We start from the raw sequence: 15539 nt of genomic DNA, 5'->3' as shown, positions 1-15539 counted from the left end.
TTATGATAAAAACTCTCCAGAAAGTGGGCATAGAGGGAACCTACCTCAACATAATAAAGGGCATATATGACAATCCCACAGCAAACATCATTCTCAATGGTGAAAAACTGAAAGCATTTCCTCTAAGATCAGGAACAAGACAATGATGTTCATTCTCGCCACTATTAGTCAACATAGCTTTGGAAGTTTCAGTCTCTTCAATAAGTGGTGCTGGGAAAACTGGACAGCTACATGTAAAAGAATGAAATTAGAACACTCCCTAACACCATACACAAAAAGAGACTCAAAATGGATTAGAGAGCTAAATGTATGACTGGACACTATAAAACTCTTAGAGGAAGACACAGGAAGAACACTGTTTGACATAAATCACAGAAAAATCGTTTTTGATCCACCTCCTAGAGTAATGGAAATAAAAACAAAAATAAACAAATGGGACCTAGTGAAACTTAAAAGCTTTTGCAAAGCAAAGGAAACTACAAACAAGACAAAAAGACAACCCTCAGAATGGGAGAAAATATTTGCAAATGAATCATGGACAAAATATTTATCTCCAAAATATATAAACAGCTTATGCAGCTCAATATTAAAGAAACAAACAACCCAATCAAAAAATGGGCTGAAGACCTAAACAGACATTTCTCCAAAGAAGACATACAGAAGGCCAGGAAGCACATGAAAAACTGCTCAACATCACTAATTATTAGAGAAATGCAAATCAAAACTACAATGAGGCATCACCTCACACCTATTAGAATGGGCATCATCAGAAAATGTAAAAACAACAAATGTTGAAGAGGGCGTGGAGAAAAGAGAACCCTCTTGCACTGTTGGTAGGGATGTAAATTATTGATACAGCCACTATGCAGAACAGTACGAAGGTTCCCTAAAAATATAAAAATAGAATTACCATATGACCCAGCAATCCCACTACTGGCCATACACCCAGAGAAAACCATAATTCAAAAAGACACATGCACCCCAATGTTCACTGCAGCACTATTTACAATAGCCAGGTCATGGAAGCAACCTAAATGCCCATCGACAGACAAATGGATAGAGAAGATGTGGTTCATATATACAATGGAATATTACTCAGCCATGAACAGGAACGAAATTGGTTCATTTGTAGAGACGTGGATGGATCTAGAGACTGTCATACAGAGTGAAGTAAATCAGAAAGAGAAAAACAAGTATCGTATATTAACGCACATATGTGGAACCTAGAAAAATGGTACAGACGAACCGGTTTGCAGGGCAGAAATGAAGACACAGATGTAGAGAACAAATATATGGACACCAAAGAGGGGGAAAGTGGCGGGGGCCCGGGGGGTGGTGTGATGAATTGGGAGATTGGGATTGACATGTATACATTAATATGTATAAAATGGATGACTAGTAAGAATCTGCTGTATAAAAAAATAAATAAAATTCTAAAATTAAAAAAGAAAGTGCCCATTTACATGATAATATGTAGCCTCATGTAAAATGATGATGCTCTTGGCCAGCTGACATTCTACATGCTCTAAATTATATTAAATTTTTGTATCTGTCATTTTTCACCCAAAGTCTTGCTTTGCAAGAAGCCCTTTACAGCTCTTTCCCTGGTCCTCCTTTCATAAAATGCCATTGGGGAGCAAAATTATGGCCTTTGAATAGCTTTCTTCCACATAAGACTAATTACCTTACATAGGAATCAAACCGCAACTTTAATCTCATTAGCACCATATTCTAGCCAATTTAGCTGACTCCTATTACTTATTAAAAAGCCAGCATATGGAAAATTATTTTCTTAAGCTTAATGTAAATTCACACCACTCATTTTATTCTTTCCAGCAAAAGGCTTACAATAATGAAAGTTACTGAAGTTACTAGACCCTTTCCCATGCAGTTTGGTGTCTTACAAGACATAAATGTAAAAATCAATTTAGAGAATAACTGTATAAGAAAGAAAAATCTTTGGGATGTTAGGGTAAAATGTGACAGAGGTAAAACAAGTAAGTACTGAATACTGAATTCGCTCTAGGTAACAGAAAGCAAATGACTGGTAAGAATTCAGCATTCAGTAGCTGATATCAACATCAAGTTGGGAATTGTCTTCACAATGTTTTATCTCTGTCTGAAAAGTGGGTGCCTGTTATACTCAGATGAAAATCTAGAACAAAATCTCATGATCTGTAGTCAGTCAGTCAACTTCTCGTTTTTCATTTGTTAGGATTTCCCGGGTATACTAACTTGTTAAAATATATTTGAAGGAAAAGAGTTAATGCCTGATCTTTTCTCTTCTTACAGCCTTAACCTTTCTCCTTGCCCCAGGAACTTATCTTTGCCCAGAAAGCCAAATACGATCAAAAGTCCTATTGATGGAAAAACGCTGCATCCTCTGACCAGGAAACCCCACGGCAAGGAGAGTTCACAGATTACTCGGATCAAATGGGATTATACTGGTAAAATAAAATAGTTTTTATAGACTTGAGTGCCACACAATCAGAGGTATGGTTCATAAAATTAGGGACAATGATTTTCTCCTAGGATTGTTTGGGAGTAAGCAATAGACTAACATGTGGAAACACCTGCTTCGCTTACGTAAATCGAGCATTGTCGTGTCTGTGGAATTATTCATAAAGTCCTGTCAAGGAATGTAAGAGTGCATAATGATGGTAAATGACAGAAGCTTTTGTCCACTACAAAGCTAGTTTAAAGTTTCATTTTTAGTTGTCTGGTGAATCTTTAGAGGAATTTCCAGTTCATCTGAATTAAATTAGATAATGTAATTCATGGGCTGTTTCTAGACCACTGCTCTTCTCACTATAATGGAAATCAATGAAAAAGTAAAAGGCTTACTTATAAAATAGGAAATAAAAAGTGCACAAAAAAATTTCAGAAAAGCAGTTCTTGATTATATGGGCAGTATACTAAATGGCTAGAAGTGATTAACAGTAGAATTTACTTCAATAATATTTGCAATATTTTTAAACTCTTTCCAGACTGAAAACCACTTTGCTTTGAGAAGATTTTCTTGTAACTCCTATAATCAAAGAGTGTCTCTATTAGAAAAGACAAAAGCTTGCTTTTTAGATGACCTAGGGTTGCTGCTAATCTGTTAGCCCTAAAAGGAAAAGGCAGCTTCTGCATATGGGGTTGTTTCATTTCTCTTTAAATGCACAGAACAAAAAACATCAATAATAACATCTCAGTGTAGAAAGGGATAACTTCATTCATGTTTTAACAAAGAGAAGAAAATCTATTTGAGGAGAACTTTCTTCTTTGTATGTATTTCACAAAAACAATTATTCAATTATATATCAAGCACCTATTATATGCTGGCCTCTGTTTTATTAGAGGTATACAGATTTAAAAAATATCAAAACAACCAATTCCTGCCTTTAAAGTATTTACAGTCTTGTATAGTTAGTCAAGAAAGCTAAAGTTCACATGTATAAAGAAATATTTAGATGACATCTAGGACAAGAAGGTAACCTACATGGAGTGAGTGGTCACAGGACTGAAAAATGAAGTAAATTGTGAAGAGCAAGTAGGACCTATAGAGACAGACAAAGGAATTCGCAGTGTGTATCCGGACAAAGAATGTCACCTGCCGTATCAGTAAACAAAAGATACTGCAGTCATCAAGCTATCAGCCACTGTGTGTGTATGTGAGGGGCGGGGAGGTGTCCCTGACTGTGTACCCTGAGGGAATTTAGGGTGGAGAAAAACAGGATACTGACCCTAGATAGTTAAGTTGCATATTAAAGGAATGATTTCAGTGAGCCAAGACCCTGGCATCTTCCCATACATAGAAAAGTACTAAATACATTAACCTGAGATGTCTTGTTTTCTTTGATTAACATTAATCTTTTGATGTTCTGACTACCTGGGTTTTTTTGGGGTTTTTGTTTTGTTTTGTTTTGCAAAAACTCCTATATACCCTGGCTCATCCCTTACATCTTTGGAACAGTCCCTCAGAGTTATCTGAGAAACTGTCTCCTAGGCTTAAGTCCTCAGTAAGTCCACCAAATAAAACATAATTTTCAACTTTTCGGTTGTGCATTTTTTTTCAGTCTACAGTATGATTAGATCATTATGGCTGCAGCATAACAGGTGTTTGCACATGGGTTTGATAGGGCTGTGGTATGGGAAAAAAAAAACCAACCAGCAACGGTAGATAATAATAATAGCTGAAGTGATATACTTTCTAATTTGTACCAGGCAATGTCCTTAGCATTTTACATAGATTCACTCGTTTAATCTTTGCAACAATAATACCTTCTCAATAGTAGTACTATTATTGCTTACATTTTGCAAATGAGAAGATAGAGGCCCATAGAGATTAAATGACTTACTAAAGGGGACCCAGCTAACTAATTAGTGAACTGGAATTCAAGCTCACTCTGATGCTTTGTTCAGAGTTCAAGATCAGAGTGGTAAACATGGCCTTGTCTATCACAGTCAAGTTTGGAATTAATTCTGAGGGTGATATGGAATCACTGAAAACATTTAAGCAAAAAAAAAAAAACCAAAAAAAAACTCATTCAAATTTGCATTTTAGAGAACTTTCTCAAGCAGAAGTATTGAGGACAGTTTGGAAGGAAGCAAGGCACTGGCAGGGCAGTCATTAAAGAAGTTCGTACATCAATCCAAACAGGAAGTAATAAGGGGGCTTCCCTGGTGGCGCAATGGTTGACAATCTGCCTGCTAATGCTGGGGACACGGGTTCGAGCCCTGGTCTGGGAGGATCCCACATGCCACGGAGCAACTAGGCCCTTGAGCCACAACTACTGAGCCTGCGCGTCTGGAGCCTGTGCTCTGCAACAGGAGAGGTGGCGATAGTGAGCGGCCCCGTGCACCGAGATGAAGAGTGGCCCCCACTTGCCAAAACTAGAGAAAGCCCTCGCACAGAAACGAAGACCCAACACAGCAAAAATAAATAAAATAAATTAATAAACTCCTACGTGCAACATCCTCTAAAAAAAAAGAAGTAATAAGGGCCTGACAGAAGGTAGAAGGCAGATGACAAATGTCCCTTGGCAGAAAAAAATTCTGTTGAATTTTTCAGCATATTGAACAGAATCTTCTCGCTACGTGTAGTATCTCAAGTTGTTAAATAGGGGGGCCTAGAAAGGACATAAACTTGTCAAAAGGGAAAAACCACAAATGGGCAAATGTGATTAAAATTAATTGTAAATAGAAGGTAAAGTCCATTCGGCCTAATCTTTGCTTCAGAATAGGTATTGCTACAACACGTTGAATACATAGGCATGCCTGGAAAATTTATGCAGTTTGTTTTGTGACTTGAAAAAGCTGGTTTTTAAAAGTCAGTTGTTTGATTAGAATATTCTTTAACCATATAATATAAAGGTCACTTAATATTAAAAGTATCTTGATTGTTGAGTAACGTTGAAGAGATTCACTTGATAAATACAGCCTGAAGAAGGTTTTAAAACAAAATTTTTAGATGAACTTGCTTTATGATAGATTTAATTTTTCTAGGGGAGTAAAATAAATGAAAGTAGTAAGACCAAAACCAAAACCAACATAAATATTCCATCCTAATAAACAATAACGGGGGTGGCTTTATACTCAGTGTAAACACAAAACAATGAATATACATCATCCTTGAAAAAATAATCTATTCATAGAGGCACTTCTCAGCACTTTGACTTATGCCATTCTAATTGTATGGCGGCTCAGCTGATACTTAATCTCTATGACTACGTTAACTATCACTATTCAGTGGCACATCGTAAGAATTCTTTAGTAAACTCCAACATAAATATGAGGACAATTTGAAATGAGCACCTTCTCCATCTCAAGTGTGTTTCTTCAAGGATGATTGATTAGCCTTAAACATACTGAATGAAATAACATTTGCAGTAGATAGGTACATCAAATCTAGAGCCATCTAGCTGAATCAATGGATCTCCTTACTTCCAAAGGAAAATCTCTTATGCATTTCTGGATTTTCCAAGCTATATTAGGTTAGCTCAGGCTGAAGACATTAATTATTTTTGCTCCTCAGTATTATTTTGAATATTAAATGTAATACCCTTAAAGGTAATAACTTGTAAAATGAATGTATGAATGACAATATTAAAAATATTCAAAGTGGTTACTAAACTATCAAAAAATTCATATTATTTTTTTCACTAAATTTTTGATGTATTTTTAAGTTAAAAGTAGAAATCCCTATGATGACAATGACTGCAAAATAATGATTATGAAAGAATTACAGCAGTTTATATTAACCACATACGATGTGCCAGGCTACTCATTTTATCTTTTCTTCACAACAATTTTATGAAGTAGATATGATTATGAGCCCCATGTTATGGATGAAAAGACTATGGCTTGGAGAATTTCAGAACTTTACCCATATTTTCACAAGTAGGAACCAGGATTTAGCTACTTAAAAAAAAAAAAGTCTACTTTATTAGCCATTATTCTATACAGTTTACATTATCTGACTATAAACAAAAAGCCAAAATACTAGACTTTAGTACTTAAAGTAACAGATATTCTGCTTGTCAGTTATTGTTATTATGTCTCAGCCCCAAATTTACTTATTTGTACTCAGCTCTGTGAAGCTGGGGCCAGGACTCTGTGAACTTTATTTCTCCTTTGCCACATGACTCCCAATTAGATTCTTTCAATAGGGGACATTAAAGAGAGATTGGAAGGCAAGAAGATGAGAGAAAAGACAATCCTTGTTCCTGTTTCCTGCAGGGAATTGTCGCTGGCTGACTATCATCGAATGTTCAAAAATAAATATGTTTAAAACTGCCATGATTTTCCTCGTTAAATTCTAAACATTTATTTTTTTCTTTTACAAAACTGGAATAACTGATATCCTGTTTAAAATAGGATTAAGATGTCTGTAAAAGGTAGCCAATAAAATATGTATCAATTTTGAAAATTTTCTCAACATTTAAAATAAACTCTGTACAACAGGGAAGAACAAGGTATATTAGTTTACAGCAGCGGGAGAAATTAGATTGAAGCAAGGATTGTACGTTTATAAGCTAACAATATCTTTTGTTCTTCTTTTAAAAACAATTAACTCTTTATGATAGAGTTTTGCGCACATTTTCAATATGCACAAAAGGAAAACAGAATAGTATAATTACCCTACACATTACACATAATCTAGTTTCAACAACTTTACTAATTTTGATTCATCTATTCCACTTCTACTTTTTATTTTACTTTATTTACTTTTTTCTGAAGTTTTTTTAATCGCAGAAATCAGACAAGTTCACTTGCAATTGTTCAGTATGTGTCTCTAAAAGACAATCTTTTTTTAAAACTATAGTACCGGGCTTCCCTGGTGGTGCAGTGGTTAAGAATCTGCCTGCCAATGCAGGGGACACGGGTACAAGCCCTGGTCCAGGAAGATCCCACATGCCTCAGAGCAACTAAGCCCGTGCGCCACAACTACTGAGCCTGCGCTCTAGAGCCTGTAAGCCACAACTACTGAAGCCCACTTGCCTAGAGTGTGTGCTCTGCAACAAGAGAAGCTACTGCAATGAGAAGCCTACGCACCCCAATGAAGAGTAGCTCCGCTCACTGCAACTAGAGAAAGCCTGGGTGCAGCAACGAAGACCCAACGCAGCCAAAAATAAATAAATAAAATAAATTAAAGAAAAAACCCAAAAAACTATAGTACCTTTAAAAATACCTAATAAAGTTAATCATAATTTCTTAATGTCTTTTAATATCCAATTGATGTTCAAGCTTCTACATTGTCTTGAAATGGCTTCTGCTGTTGATTTGTTCAAATTAAAACCCACATAAGGTCTACACTTGCATTTGTAACTAACTATTCCTCCTTTCATTTTCCCTTTTTGTACCATGGGGTAGAAAGTAACAATTTGAAAAAGAAGCTGTGATACCAAGATTTCAATTTTGCACCATTAAATATGATGAAAAAAACAGGTCATTTATCCTGTAAAATTTCTGTTATTTTATACATGGCTAATTGCTTCTTCATGTGCCATTTAACCTGTCCTGGACTCCCTTAAATTTTCTGTGAACTGTGTGAACTGGTTGTTAGATTTAGAGATTTGAATAGATTCCATTTTAATTTTTTCTTTTCTTCTTTTTTTTTTTTTTGCAAGACACTCCATACGTGGCACTGTGAATTCTTCCAAACATTTAAGGAAGAAATAATAGCAATTGTACTCAATTTTTTTATACTGAATATAAATATATTAAAAGTTAAAATATAAGTATGTATATTTGTATAATTATATATATTTGATATAAATATACATAAAATATTATATAAATTTATATAATAAATATAAACTAAAGCAGATTTATTCCATGAATGCCTTGTTGCTTTAACATTTAAAAATCATTTAATGAGGGCACAGTGGTTGAGAGTCCGCCTGCCGATGCAGGGGACGTGGGTTCGTGCCCGGTCCGGGAAGATCCCACATGCTGCAGAGCGACTGGGCCCGTGAGCCATGGCCGCTGAGCCTGCGCGTCCAGAGCCTGTGCTCCACAACGGGGGAGCATACCAAAAAAAAAAAAATTATTTAATGCATTTTACCACACTGACAGACTAAAGATGAAAAATATGATTATCTCAAGAAATACATAAGAAGAATTGGATAAAATTCCAAATTTGTTCATGATAACAATTCATAGAACACTAAGAATATCAAGGATACTCTATAACCAGTAAAAAGTTTCTACAAAAATATCTGTATCAAGCATCATACTTAATGACAGAATACTGAAATCTTTTCACCTAATATGGGGAAAGAAAAAAATGCTTGCTGTCACAGCTTCTATTTCAAATTGTACTTTTAGTTCAAAGTGAAACAGGAGGGAAGGAGGCAGGGCACAACCTCTGAAGGAATGACATAGCCTGAGGACATGACGTAAACTGATTAGAACCAAATGGGTCCAAGATGGCGGACAAGTGGACTTCCACTAGACCTTGAGCCTCAGTAGATGTTCACAACAGCAAGCTAAATGACACACCCACAGGCCCCATGACAGTTCCAAGACCCAACCCCAAGGATCAAAAAAGTGGGCAGTGGCCCAATTCCTGGAAATCCCTGCCCCTTTTCCTAAAATAGCTGGAATACTCCTCCCACTCATTAGCCTATGAAATTACCCACTCCTATAAAAACTAACAACCCCATACCCTGGTGCCTTTCACACCTTCTGAGATGGCCCACACTCTGTCTGTGGACTGCATTTCTCTCTAAATAAATCCACTTCTTAACCACCACTTTGTCTCTCACTGAACTCTTTCTGTGATGAGACACCAAGAACCTGAGCTTCATTAAGTCCTGAAAACAGGTGTGTGATCTCAGTAGGAAGACTGTGGGTTTTGGCCAGGTTCGAGTCCCAGCCGCGTGGGTTCGAGTCCCAGTCTGGGTTTTGGCTGGGTCTGAGCCCCGGCCACGTGGGTTCAAGTCCCAATCTGAGGTGCACGGTTTCAAAAGCGTGTCACCAGTTTGACAACTTGCCCTGTATTCTGCTTCATTTGTCTCCATAGTGCCTATCAATTCCCAACAGATCCTATAGTTATTTTTATGTGTTTTTATTGTCAGAATGTGAGCTCCATGAGGAAAGGGACTCTGTCTTCTGTGTTCACTACCCTTTCCCTGCGCTGGCCCATGGTGGGTATGAAACCAAGTGGGACCCTGTGGGCTCCCAGGCACGGAGGCCTTTCTGTCGCCCGTTTCTTGTAGGCAAGACTCCAGCCTCTGTGACCTTCCCTGAGTTCCAAAAGGCGGATTCGAACAGTTGCTAATCAAGGGAGGAGCAACCAAGAAACCACCTGAGGCAGGATTAAAGGGACCAGAGAAGCCCATCACGATTAGGAGACTGCCCACCTGAGACCCTGCACACACCCTAATCTTGTCAGCAACCCTGCCCTTGAACTGTTGCCATAAAACTCCTCACCAAACTCCCCTGGGATGGGACACATAGTTTTCAAGGGCAGGAGCCTGCTGTGTCCCCCGGTGCTTGGCAAAGCAATAAAGCTATACTTTTCTACTTCACCCAAAACTCTGTCTCTGAGATTCGATTTGGCACCAGTGCATAGAGAAGCTGAGCATTTGGTATCAGGTACCCAATAATAAATGCATTTTGAGAAAGTGAAAGTAATAAGTTCAAATATGTTCTTTATGTTAAAATTCAAGTCCGTCTTACTAGGTGTCTTTATGTTTTTCATGTAATTTATTATTCCCTTCTTCACAGATGACTTATGTTTTCTGAATATATAAATTTATGTAGAAAATTTGGAAAATATGGAGAGGTAGAAAAAGGAAACCGACCATTCAGCAATAATTACTTCCTAACATTTGGAAGACTTTCCTGATTAAAAAAGTATATATGTGAAAATACATATTTCTGATCTATCTAAAATCAAGTATATTATTCATCTATTTTACTTGTTTTTATTTTCCATATTTTTGTCCATTATTTTTAATAAATGAATGAAGGCAATTAATTTAACTATTTTCTATCATTTGTTTTCAATGTTTCCTCATTAAAATAATACAACAAACATTCTTCACCATTTTTATGATTATCCCACAGGGTGAATGACTTAAACTGAAATGTCTGAATAAAATGGTATATATATATTTTAAGACTCTTGATTAATATTTTGTCCCTCTCTTTTTTACTGATTCTAATGTTGCTACTTTAAGTTTTACTTTTCTAGCCATTCTCATCCTTCATATGATCACATCTTATTATCTCATGGCTTTAAACACTGTCTATATGCCAATGATTCCCAAATTTGTATGTACATTACAGACTTCGCCCTGAATCCCAGATGCATATAGCTAATTGACTAACTGACATTTCTACCTAAATGCCTAATTCACATCTTAAACTTAGAATGTGCAAAACCGAGCTACTATAGTTTTACTCCACAGTGACTGCTTTTCTCACCGTCTTCCTCATTACAGTTAACAACAACGCTGTCTGCTGTTCAGGAGAAACTCCTGAACACCATCTCTGTCTCTCTAGGAAAGCAAGGGTTAGTAGCAGGCTTGCAATCTGTAATGTCACCTTAATCAACCTAGGAAAGAAAGATATGACCCAGATGACCTTTGTAAACACATCGATGACAATGCCGGCAATTTACTCGAGGGAGAGTCCTTATCAATAGAATGGTTTTAGTCAATGAACTAAATGTATCTGGCATATCTAGGATTGTTTATGTTGAAAATATCACTACCACAACAGAACAAAAACGAACTTGGAATTTATAAATTTCTAAGGCATGGCTCCATGAAAAAATCACATTACGAAATTAAAGAGATATAAAAAGAAGATGCTTCATAACTGAAATAACTCCTTGTGCAAGCACTGTATCACATACATTATTTAAACCTCTCGTTAAATCTGAACCAGAGCAGGTCCTCAGGCATGAAAAGATCATTTTATGGAGAGCTGCACTGATGGCGTCACACCTTTCCAAGGGAAGGATGCTTGGCTTCTGCTTAGCTACTAGCTGTATCCATAGTAAACTTGATACTGGGTAAGATCTGTAATTCATCTTGAGTCTGCTTTGACAATCTGCCCTTAATTTTATCTCATTCTCCATATCTGACAGTCAACACATTCTACTGGATCTGCCTTCAAAATGTATCTGCTGGGCTTCCCTGGTGGCGCAGTGGTTGAGAATCTGCCTGCCAATGCAGGGGACACGGGTTCAAGCCCTGGTCTGGGAAGATCCCACATGCTGCGGAGCAACTAGGCCTGTGAGCCACAACTGCTGAGCCTGCGTGCCTGGAGCCTGTGCTCCGCAACGAGAGAGGCCGCGACAGTGAGAGGCCCTCCTACCGCGATGAAGAGTGGCCCCCACTTGCCACAACTAGAGAAAGCCCTCGCACAGAAATGAAGACCCAACACAGCAAAAAATAAAAAATAAAAAAAAAATCCAAGCATTTGAAGCCCTGAAAAAAAAACTGTATCTGCTATTCTCCTGCTTCTCTCCACTTCCCAGTATACGTCCATCATCTGTCTCCTGGACTATTTCATTAATTTTCCCAGTGGCATTCTTACCTCTGCTCTCAACCTCTTTCATTCTGTTCTATACATAGTGGTCAGAGTCATAATCCTTAAAAAATGTAAACGGATCACGTCAATACTTTGTTCTAAACCTTCCAGATGCTGCTCATCTGTCTGAGTAAAAGCCAAGTTCCTTCCAAACAACTATAAAGCCCTCTGTGATTTGCACCTTTCCTCCCCATCACTTTTCAGACCTCATTTTCTGTTGCTCCTTCCCAGACTCACTCTGCTCCAGCCATGTTGGTTCATTGACCAAACCAGGTATGCTCTCATATCAAGGTCTTTCCAACTGCTAATGCTTTTAGCTGGATTTCTGCATGGCTTGCTTACTGTCTCATTTCCTTAAGGATTTTAAATAAATGTCTCCTTCTCAAAAAGGCCTTCTCTGGCCATCTTAACAAAATTGCAATTGCACCTTCAGTATATCCTATCCAACATTCCTTCTTTTTTTTTTTTCATCCTTAGCAATCATCACTCTTTAATATATCATATACTTTCCTTATATATCATATGTATTATCTGCTCTCCCACAACACTGTAAGCTTCCTGAAAGCAGGGATTTTTGTTATTTGCTGTATTATTTGTTGTTATTTTTAGATTCCAGAAAAGTACCTGATACATAGAAGTGGTTCAACATACTTGGATCTAAAGTGCATTCTTGAGAGAGGGGGAAGACGGCAGAAGAGTAAGAGGCGGAGATCACCTTCCTCCCCAAAGTTACATCAGAAATACATCTACACGTGGAACAACTCCTAGAGAACACGTACTGAACGCTGGCAGAAGACCTCAGACCTCCCAAAAGGCAAGAAACTCCCCACGTACTTGGGTAGGCAAAAGAAAAACGAAGAAACAGAGACAAAAGAATAGGGATGGGACCTGCACCAGTGGGAGGGAGCCGTGAAGGAGGAAAGGTTTCCACACACTAGAAGCCCTTTAGTGGGTGGAGACTGCGGGTGGCAGAGGGGGGGAGCTTCGGAGCCACGGAGGAGAGCACAGCAACAGGGGTGCGGAGGGCAAAGTGGAGAGATTCCAGCACACAGAATCAGGGCCGACCAGCACTCACCAGCCCGAGAGGCTTGTCTGCTCACCTGCCGGGGCAGGCGGGGCCTGGGAGCTGAGGCTCCGGCTTCGGAGGTTGGAGCACAGGGAGAGGACTGGGGTTGGCGGCATGTACACAGCCTGAACAAGGCTAGTGCACCACGGCTAGCCAGGAGGGACTCCGGGAAAAGTCTGGACCTGCCGAACAGGCAAGAGACTTTTTCTTCCCTTTTTGCTTCCTGGTGTGTATGTGTATGCTTCTGTGTGAGATTTTGTCTTTATAGCTTTGCTTTCACCATTTGTCCTAAGGTTCTATGCGTCTGTTTGGTTTTTTTTACTTAAAAAATTTTTTTCTCTTAATAATTATTTTTTTATTTTAATAAGTTTATTTTATTTTACCTTACTTTATTTTATTTTATTCTCTTTCTTTCTTTCTTTCTTTCTACATTTTCTCCATTTTATTCTGAGCCGTGTGGATGAAAGGCTCTTGTCAGAGACCTCTGGGACAACATTAAACGCACCAACAATCGAATAATAGGGGTTCCAGAAAAAGAACAGAAAAAGAAATGGACTGAGAAAATATTTGAGGAGATTAGAATTGAAAACTTCCCTGATATGGGAAAGGAAATAGTTAATCAAGTCCAGGAAGCATAGAGAGTCCCATACAGGATAAATCCAAGGAGAAACATGCCAAGACACATATTAATCAAACTGACAAAAATTAAATACAAAGAAAACATATTAAAAGCAGCAAGGAAAAAACAACAAATAACACACAGGGGAATCCCCATAACGTTAACAGCTGATCTTTCAGCAGAAACTCTGCAAGTCAGAAAGGACTGGCAGGACATATTTAAAGTGATGAAGGAGAAAAACCTACAACCAAGATTACTCTATCCAGCAAGGAACTCATTCAGATTTGATGGAGAACTTAAAACCTTTACAGACAAGCAAAAGCTGAGAGAGTTCAGCACCACCAAACAAGCTTTACAACAAATGATACAGGATCTTCTCTAGGCAAGAAACACAAGACAAGGAAAAGACCTATAACAACAAACCCCAAACACTTAAGAAAATGGGAATAGGAACATACATATCGATAATTATCTTAAATGTAAATGGTTAAATGCTCCCACCAAAACACACAGACTGCCTGAATGGATACAAAAACAAGACCCGTATATATGCTGTCTACAAGGGACCCACTTCAGACCTTGAGACACATATAGACTGAAAGTGAGGGGATGGAAAAAGATATTCCATGCAACTGGAAACCAAAAGAAAGCTAGAGTAGCAATTATCATATCAGACAAAATAGACTTTAAAGATTATTAGAAGAGACAAAGAAGGACACTACATAATGATCAAGGGATTGATCCAAGAAGAAGATATAACAATGGTAAATATTTATGCACCTAACACAGGAGCACCTCAATACATAAGGCAAACACTAACAGCCATCAAAGGGGAAATCGAAGTAACATATTCATAGTACGGGACTTTAACACCCCACTTTTACCAATGGACAGATTATCCAAAATGAAGATAAATAAGGAAACACAAGCTTTAAATGATACATTAAACAAGATGAACTTAATTGATATTTATAGGACATTCCATCCAAAAACAACAGAATACACATTTCTCTCAAGTGCTCATGGAACATTCTCCAGTATAGATCAAATCTTGGGTCACAAATCAAGCCTTGGTAAATTTAAGAAAATTGAAATTGTATCAAGTATCTTTTCCGACCACAACGCTATGAGACTAGATATCAATTACAGGAAAAGATCTGTAAAAAATACAAACACATGGAGGCTAAACAATACACTACTTAATAACGAAGTGATCACTGAAGAAATCAAAGAGGAAATCAAAAAATACCTAGAAACAAATCACAATGGAGACACAATGACCCAAAACCTATGGGATGCAGCAAAAGCAGTTCTAAGAGGGAAGTTTATACCAATACAATCCTACCTTAAGAAACAGGAAACATCTCGAATAAACAACCTAACCTTGCACCTAAAGCAATTAGAGAAAGAAGAACAAAAAAACCCCAAAGTTAGCAGAAGGAAAGAGATCATTAAGATCAGATCAGAAATAAATGAAAAAGAAATGAAGGAAACAATAGCAAAGATCAATAAAACTAAAAGCTGGTTCTTTGAGAAGATAAACAAAATTGATAAACCATTAGCCAGACTCATCAAGAAAAAAAGGGAGAAGACTGAAATCAATAGAATTAGAAATGAAAAAGGAGAAGTAACAACTGACATTGCAGAAATACGAACGATCATGAGCGATTACGACAAGCAACTCTATGTCAATAAAATGGACAACCGGGAAGAAATGGACAAATTCTTAGAAAGGCACAACCTGCCAATACTGAATCAGAAAGAAATAGAAAATATGAACAGACCAATCACAAGCACTGAAATTGAAACTGTGATTAAAAA

The sequence above is a fragment of the Neophocaena asiaeorientalis genome, unplaced genomic scaffold, assembly GCF_003031525.2.
Source record: "Neophocaena asiaeorientalis asiaeorientalis breed wild unplaced genomic scaffold, Neophocaena_asiaeorientalis_V1.1 scaffold6, whole genome shotgun sequence".
NCBI classification, from domain to species: domain Eukaryota; kingdom Metazoa; phylum Chordata; class Mammalia; order Artiodactyla; family Phocoenidae; genus Neophocaena; species Neophocaena asiaeorientalis.
Note: the sequence above shows the minus strand (reverse complement) of the source record.